Source organism: Myotis lucifugus, unplaced genomic scaffold (genome assembly GCF_000147115.1).
Source record: "Myotis lucifugus unplaced genomic scaffold, Myoluc2.0 scaffold_171, whole genome shotgun sequence".
NCBI classification, from domain to species: Eukaryota; Metazoa; Chordata; class Mammalia; order Chiroptera; family Vespertilionidae; genus Myotis; species Myotis lucifugus.
Window position 1 is genome coordinate 1605322 of NW_005871219.1, and position 8838 is coordinate 1614159.

General features: G+C 46.9%; 1 pseudogene; it reads left to right on the forward strand.

Moving 5' to 3' along the window:
- The first annotated feature begins 2941 nt into the window (after positions 1–2941).
- Positions 2942–8535, forward strand: LOC102428085 (annotated as a pseudogene).
- The last annotated feature ends 303 nt before the right edge of the window (positions 8536–8838 follow it).

The following is an 8838-nucleotide window of genomic DNA, read 5'->3' on the forward strand; positions in this document are numbered from 1 at the left end:
GTATGCTATATACGCCAGGTCCCTTGAAACATATGCTGTGCAGATGTTTCTTTCCTGCAGCGACTGTGTCAAGCAGCAAGGATGGACCGGCTTCTGGCATTGGGTGAAGGAAGCCCAGTGTGGCAGTAATGTATTTCTTATGATCATTAGTATGTCATGGCTGCTATAACAAACTGCCACAGACTGGGTGATTTAACAATAAATATTTCCACAGTTCTGGAGGCTGGGAAGTCCAAGTTCAAGGCATAGGTCTGGGGAGAGCCAGCTTCCTGGCTCATAGACCACTGTCTTCATGCTCTGTCCTTAAATGGCAGAGGAGGGTGACCGAGGTCTCTGGGTCCCTTTTATAAGGGCACTAATCCCATTCATGAGGGCCCCACCTTCATGACTTAATCACCTCCCCAAAGTCCCACCTCCTAATACTATCATATTTTGCATTAGGATGTCAACATGTCACTTTTAAGGGGACACAAAGCATCCACAACAAGAGGCCGGGTTTTCTACATCTCACTTTTTTCATGTCCCTCAAGATCTTAGTCTGCATTGTTGAAGCTGGATCATGGGCACATTTGTAGTTAAGGTCACAGGAAGGAAAAGGGAGCTCTTAGGAAAGTCCATGCCCAACATTAAGGACCCAGACCAAGAAACAGCAAACATCTCATCCAGTCATGTTCCACTGCAAAGATTTACTGACATAGCTACCACTAGCTGTAAAGAATGATGGGAAATGCAGTGTCTAACTGGGCCACCCCATGCCAGCACCAATTGTGTCATAGTGGTAGAAGGCAAGAACAGCATATCTGTAAGATGAATTCCTCGAAACAGAAAATTGGGTCAAAGGATAACACATTTGTAATTTCAGAAGATAATATTAAGCTGCATTCTATAGGAGTTGAATTATTTAATACTTCCACCAGCAATGTGTGAGAATATCTCTCTTGTCTTCCCAGACAGGACAAGAGGCTGTATTGTCAAACTTGAAGATTTTTATCAATTTGAAAGTATAACAGGTATCTCAGTTTAGTTTTGACTGGAACATCCTCTCATAAGTTTAAGGGCTATTATATTTCTTTCTCTAAGGGTTCTCCGTTCTGGTCCCTTGCCTATTTTTCTATTGGATTCTTAGTCATTTGCCTGTGATATGAGTTGTGAGTATCCCCTCCCCCAGCTTGTCATTTTCCCTTTCACGTTGCATATCATGTGTGTGCTGTCTTTTTATCATACTCAGAATGCTCCATTCTATTCCTCTACTCTAGTGTCTAAAGATATTTTTGAATCACTAGACAGGCAGGACTTCTAGGTGTCTGCTGGGTAGAAGCTAGGGATGCTCCTAAACAACCTACAAAGCACAGGAAATAACCCTACTATAAGGAGTTATTAAGCCCAAGCATCAGGTACTGAGGTGGAGAAATCGTGGTTTAAAGGAATCAGCTTATGTTTTGTTTTGTTTTTTCAAATAAATGAGAATATTTTATATTTAAATTTTGATCCATTTAGAACGTATCCTAATCAACAGTTTAAAATATGGATTCAAGTTTATCTCACTCCAGATGACCACCCATTGTAACATCGATTAATACACTACGTATTCTTTCTCTATTGCTGTGTAACAATACACTGCAGAACTCAGCAGCTTGAAACACAAACATTTATATGTCACATCGTTTCTGAGGGTCAGAAAAGTGAGAGTGACTTACCTTGGTGGTTCTGGCTCAGGGATGCTCATAAAGTTACAGTTAAGCTAATGGCCGGGAATGCAGACATGAGGTCACAGATCCGCTTCCAAGGTTACCCCAGGGCTGCTGGCCTGCTGTCGTTTCTCACTGCCTGTTGGCGGGAGGTGTGCCTGTGCCTCACAGTGTGGGCCTCTTCCCAGGGTACTTGCGTGTCCTCCTGATACTGTGTCTAACTTCCCTCAGAGAGCGTGACCTAAGACAGAAAGACAGCACCCACGGTTGTTAGTTTTTTAATAGGGTAACCCTGGAAGTAACATGTGACCACATCTGCAATATTAGATTCATAAGAAGTAAGTCACGAAGTCTAGTCCTTACACAAGGGCAGAAGAATTAAGCTCCTTATGTTGAATTGAGGAATAAAAAAAAAAATGTGTGGACATGTTTTTAAAACTACCATATTCTGCTTACTTGAGAGTCCTCCTTTATCATATACTTATTTCTCATGTGGATTGGGCTAATTTTTAACATTAATATACATTGCTTCTGACTTTTTAAAAAACCATGCTTTGTCTGTGCTTTGTATTAAAGGACTTGTTCATATTCACAAACTAATATGTGCTTCTACTAGCCTGGTGGATCAAATGAGAGTAGAGATATGCAAGTACTTTGCAAACACTGAATAAATAAACTACTACAGGTTTTATTACTACCATTATGTAAACATGAAGCCAAAAATTCCATAACACATTTCCTATTTGATAAGCTAAAATTGGTCCTTGGATACAGTTGTTGGAATGTAAGTTGTGGGTCAGTTATGGAACTTTCCATCATAATATTTCCTGTGGATACTAAAATCCCTATCAGGACTCAAAAATAAAATATGTCAACCAGTTTATATTCACTGAGTCTTATCTGCCACTTCTGGGAGTGTCAATTTATCTTTTATGTTGTCTTTTGGGCAATCACAGTTATTGGAAGTATGTATAAATGTGTGTGTCTGTGTTTGGATATGAAAAGAGGAATGTGTGGCCTTCACAGGAGAAAATGCCAGCAGAGTTGCTAGATATACGTTGTGTGATGTGAGATGTGCTGCACTGAGCTACTTTGCCTAAAGTCCTTTGATTCTTGTGGTACTTTTTCTTTTTAATTGCAGAGATCCCTTTAGATAGAAATAATCCTGGGGCTGGTAATACTTCAATCCTATTGATCATTTAAAGCCTAGTTGTGGAGAAGAGAAAGGACTAAAGAAAAGATAAGGCTTAGACATGGGCCAGGAACCAGGAAAGGAGGAAACAGAAATTGGGAAATACAGACAAACTTTGTTTGTAATAGGGATTCAGTAAGTACCGTTAGTAATGTGCTTTGGGATCCCCACCTGGCAATTTATATTGCTGGATCCAACCCACATATACGATGTCAGCCCAAATACGTATTAAAAAGTTTGTTAAAAATTGCTGGCTTTTCTTGAAAAAAAAAAAAAAAAAGAGAGAGAGTATCTTGCAGTATTGGGCCTCTATGGCAGCAACCAAGCAAAGCTGTGGTGCCTGTGACTTTAGATGGGATAAGGCCAGGGGAAGGTCAAGGGGGAAAAAAAAGGAGACATATGTACTACTTTTTGGAATACTTTAAGCAATAAAACAAAATTTAAAAAAAAGAACTTCCCAATTCACCACAGTCTTCCTCAGCAGCCTCCTCGGCAGCCAGTAGCCTGCACAGCCTCTCCTGAGAATGCTCCCCACGCCACCCCTTGCTGCCAGCAGGAAGACATGTGCAGGAGGTTGCATTCAGTTGCAGTGACAATTCTCACCACAGGAAGTGCATTCTTCCTTGGTCCATTGCAGCTGACGTATCAAAGGATGCTGCCCTTGGAACACAGGTAAAAAGTGTTTCATGTGCTATTCTTGGCAGCAGATAACTACAGGGGCCACATCCATTTCAGATGCATGAAATTCCTTCACAGGGGAGGGGGCGTGTCCCTCAGCCCAGCCTGCGCCCTCTCTAATCTGGGACCCCTCAAGAGACTTCCAACTGCCCGTTTAAGCCCAATTCTGGTGGGATCTGGCCTAAACGGGCAGTCGGACATCCCTCTCACAATCCAGGACTGCTGGCTCTCAACCACTCGCCTGCCTGCCTGCCTGATTGCCCCTAACCACTTCCATGCCAGCGTGATCAACGCCTAACTGTTCCCCATGCCGTCCTGATCAGCCCTAACTGCCCTCCCCTGCAGGCCTGGTCCCCCCCAACTGCCCTCCCCTGCCAGCCGTCTTGTGGTGGCCATTTTGTGTCCACATGAGGGCGGCCATCTTGTGTGCTGGGGTGATGGTCAATTTGCATATTACTCTTTTATTAGATAGGATTCTTGGGTAACACGAGTAAGGAAACTGTGTTTTAAGAACTTCCTCAGCAGAGCACATCCAGGAGGGCACTTACAGCATGCACCCCCCCCAAAGGACCCAGAGAGAGTTCCCCCCACTCTAGTCTTGGTCAACTTTGTGTCCCTCCATAGCACTACAGAGTGATTAACGAGGGAGAGCAAAGCAATCCCAGTCGCATTATATGTGAAGCAGTATGTTTACTTCTTCAGGCTCATCTCCCTACCTGCCCATAATTTGCTTCACCACTCCTGGGTTTTGACCAGTCAAGAATTGTGTGTATGCTCAGTTTCTCAACTAAAGCACATTGTGTTCTTTATTTTGTACTTTGAGTAGAAGATAAAGATCAGAACAACAATGACCAAAAAAACCTAACCAAACTAAAAAATAATAATAATAATGATAATAACATTAAGTGAGCAATTAAAATATTTCTAAAAGTTATTTGAATTACAGAGACTCTAGAGATAGTTTCACTGTGAACACATAGATTGCCGGAAGCCAGTCCATCCTTGCTGCTTGACACAGTCGCTGCAGGGAAGAAACATCTGCACAGCATATGTTTCAAGGGACCTGGCGTATATGGCATACTGTTCTTAATATGTTTGCTCCCCTTCTTGGCGCTATATGTTTTAACCAAGGTCACCTCTCCTAGAAAGGTTGTTTCCCCAGGTAGGGATTTTTCCCTGAAGTTAGGGAGGGAATAAAACCCCTTAAATGATTGCCAGGCAGGTAGTTAATCACTTCAACTACGAACAATCACGCTTAAGCTACATAATCTTTACTCCCTGGAATGGAGATAAGAAACGCCCTAACCTTTGGAATAGAAATTGACAGGATTAAAATTAACTGGTATAAATACAGATGTAACAAGACAGTAAGACACAGAACTTGGCCTTTTTGGTTTGCGAGTAAAATCCAGCAATCACTTCTCTTCCAGGATTGTTCCGAGCCAGGTGGACTGGCAGGCTCAGAGAGCAAGAGTCGCCAGGTTCCAGACACTGCCTCCACTTCCAAAAGTTTTGGAAATCTTGTCTCCAGATTGCTGGAATTGACTTGCTCAACTGACTCATTTGCTCTCAGTGGAGACAAAGAGAAGTAATGCTTTGTGCTGACTCATATTTGAATCAAAGCATCGCCGAAAGAACCAGTGATACTCTGTCATTGAGCTTCCCATGACTTCTGAAGGTAAGAAGTTAGAGGAACATACATTTTCTTTTGAATTTTTATAACAAATATTTGCTCTAGTTTTGAAGCCCAGGACTGCTGGGGGTGTGAGTGACAAGTATTACAAGTGGCCTTATTCCAAGTCCAGAAATTACTCAGCCAGATTCTTATTTTATACACAGTCCTAAAGTGACAGGAAACAATCCCTCTTAGTGTATATGGATGGACCAGAAGTTATTGGCAATTCTCTTGGCAGCCAGATGGAGCTAGATGATACCATGTCAGTAAAAGGAACCACCACTGTTCCTTTCAGAGCCATGCAAGAGAAGAGCATCATCCAAATCGAAGGCTACACGCCCTTGGACTGCATGTTCTGCAGTCAGACCTTCACCCACTCTGAAGACCTCAATAAGCACGTGCTGCTGCAGCACCGGCCCATCCTCAGTGAGCCCGCAGTTCTGCGTGTGGAAGCAGAGTATCTCAGCCCTCTAGATAAAGGCCAGGTGCGAACAGAACCCCCCAAGGACAAGAGTGGCAAAGAGAATGAAGACCTGAGCTGTGAAGTGTGCGGGCAGGTGTTCAGAGTTGCGTTTGATGTGGAGATCCACATGAAGAAACACAAGGACTCTTTCACCTACGGGTGTCACGTGTGTGGACGGAGGTTCAAGGAGCCCTGGTTTCTGAAGAACCACATGCGAACACACAACGGCAAGTCGGGGGCCAAGAGCAAGCTGCAGCAGGGCTTGGAAAGCCCGGTCACCATCAACGAGGTTGTCCAGGAGCAGGCAGCGGAGAGCATCTCCTCTCCTTTCAAGATGTGCATGGTTTGTGGCTTCCTATTTCCAAATATAGAAAGTCTAATTGATCACAGGAAGATACACACCAAAGACACGGCTTCCGGTGACAGCAGTCCCCAGGCAGACTCTCAGCAGACAGGGATGCCAGCCTCTAAAGATGAGTTCCTCCAGTTCTTAAACCTCAGACCCAAAGCTCACCCTGAAACCGTGAAGCAGCCCACCAGATGGATACCTCAGCTCGACCCATTCACCACCTGCCAGGCCTGGCAGCTGGCCACCAAGGGCAAAGTCGCTGTCTGCCGGGAGGTGAAGGAGCAGCCCAGGCAGGAAGGGAGCACCGACAACGATGATTCAGACAAAGAAGAGCTTGGAGAAATCTGGAACGGGAGTAAAAGCCATCCTGAAGGTTCTGGAAAGTCCAGATCCAATAAGAGCGGTTGTACAGGCCTAGCACAAGATAAGGAGAAGCCTAGACATGCCAACAGTGAAGTGCCTTCTGGGGATGCGGACCCCAAGTTGTCCAGTAAGAGTGAGAAGCCCACGCAATGCTCTGAGTGTGGCAAGGTGTTCAGAACCTACCACCAGCTGGCCCTGCACTCGAGAGTCCACAAGAAGGACCGGAGGACAGATGCCGAGCCGCCCACCATGTCTGTGGACGGCCGGCAGCTGCGGACGTGTTCTCCTGACCTAGCCGGCACCCTGGATGAAAACGGAGCCACAGATCGAGAAGGAGGCTCTGAAGATGGATCCGAGGACGGACTTCCCGAAGGCCTCCATCTGGATCAAAATGATGATGGAGGCAAAAGAAAGCAGCTGACATCCTCAAGAGAATGTAGTTACTGTGGAAAGTTTTTCTGTTCAAATTACCTCAATATTCATCTCAGAACGCATACAGGTGAAAAACCATACAGATGTGAATTTTGTGACTATGCTGCAGCCCAGAAGACCTCTCTACAGTATCACTTGGAGAGACACCACAAAGATAAGCAGGTCGGTGTGGCCGCTGAGGTCCAGAGCGAAGGGAAAAACCAGGAAACGGAAGATGTACTACTCATCGCCGACAGTGCGCAAACCAGAAATTTGAAAAGATTTTTCGATGGTGCCAAAGATGTGAAAGGCAGCCCACCTGCCAAGCAACCTAAGGGGGTGGCCCCTGCCTTTCAGAATGTTCTGGGCAGCGCTGTCCTCTCGCCAGTACACAAAGATACTCAGGATTTCAATAAAAATGCAACTGAAGGTAGTGCTGATCAGCTAGGCAGACACCCTGCCCCTGCTTATTTGGACGTGTTAAAGAAGAGACCAGCGCCCGAAGCTCAGGCCATCAACCTCGCTCGCAGAGCAGAAGTGGCTGCTCCGCCTCATCCTCACCCCGACGCCACTGCCGCCCACAAGGCCGAGGCTGGCCTCAAAGAGAAGGCAGAGGTGGCAGCAGACAGCAGAGGGAAGCCCAGCATGGACTGTCAAGAGAAACCTTTAAATTTATCCCTCGGGGCGCTTCACAGTTGCCCGGCAATTTCTTTGAGCAAGAGTTTAATCCCAAGTATCACCTGCCCATGTTGTACTTTCAAGACCTTTTATCCAGAAGTTTTAATGATGCATCAGAGACTGGAGCATAAATACAATCCCGACGGTCACATAAACTTTAGAAACAGACGCACTGGCTGTCCACCAGCTCTACTGGGAAAAGACGTGCCTCCCTTGTCCAGTTTCCCCAAGCCCAAGCCGGCCTCCCCAGCCCAGTCCAAGACCCTGCGGTCCGAGAAGGGGAAGCCGGGCCCCGCAGGGCCAGCCCAGGCCCCTCTGGCCTCAGGGACTGACTCTAGCACTTTAGCCCCCAGTAACCTGAAGTCGCACAGGCCACAGCCCAGCATCGGGGCGCAGGGGGCTTCAGCCTCCAGGCAGCAGCCCTCGGAGACGTTTTCTAAAAGCGGAGTTTCTCCTGCACCGGAGAAGACCAAAAGGCCAGAGACAAAGTTCAAAGCCCCGGTGGTCTCCGTGTCCCAGCCCTCGAGCAGCAGCACCATCCAGGGCTCGGCCGACTTCTCGGCCAACCACGAGGGCCTGTGGGCGCCCCGGGGAAGAGGCTACTTCTGTGGCCGCAGCGCGGGTGTTGCCAGCCCGGAGCTCGGAGAGCCGCTACCCAAGCAGCCGAAAGCCCCGCCCGTGGTCCCGGATGCGGAGCAGCCTGGGCCCCACGACCGAAGGGTCCTGGACCTGCCCAAGTACCTGGTGGGCCCCGGAACCACAAGGCTGCTGCCCCAGGAGTACGCGTGGCCGCCGCCGACGGTGCTGCCCTCCCAGCCAAGGTTCCTGGCATCAGGCGAGATGGACTCGGCCGATGTGCTGCTGACAATACACCAGCCCTAGGGCGGCCCGGGCCGCTCTACACGTGCGCCCCGCGCGGCGCTGGAAGGAAAAAGGCCTGTGTCTTATCAACACTGACCTAGCAGCATGCTTCAAAAGAGAAACTAGGAGAATTTTATTGGGAGTGCACATTATCGGCCAAAGGACAAGAAAACTTGACTTCCTATTTTGGGGAAGAAAGGTCTTGATGGATGTGTGCTCCATGAAGTTGAGTCAGTTCATCCTTCCAGAAAGCGAGCGGTGAAAGCTACTGAAATAAGCTGCGACTGTACTGTACGTACGCGCAAGGAACACTTGCTGCAAAGCGGTTCTGTTCACTTTTGTACCAATTAGCAATACAAACTATAGTTGGAACAGTTGAGTTGTATACAAATGAAGACGGGAAATCTCTCTATATATATTTAGAATTGACCAAATAAGCAGAGTTTTTGCAAACTTGAGCGCTGCTGAAAAGAATCATTT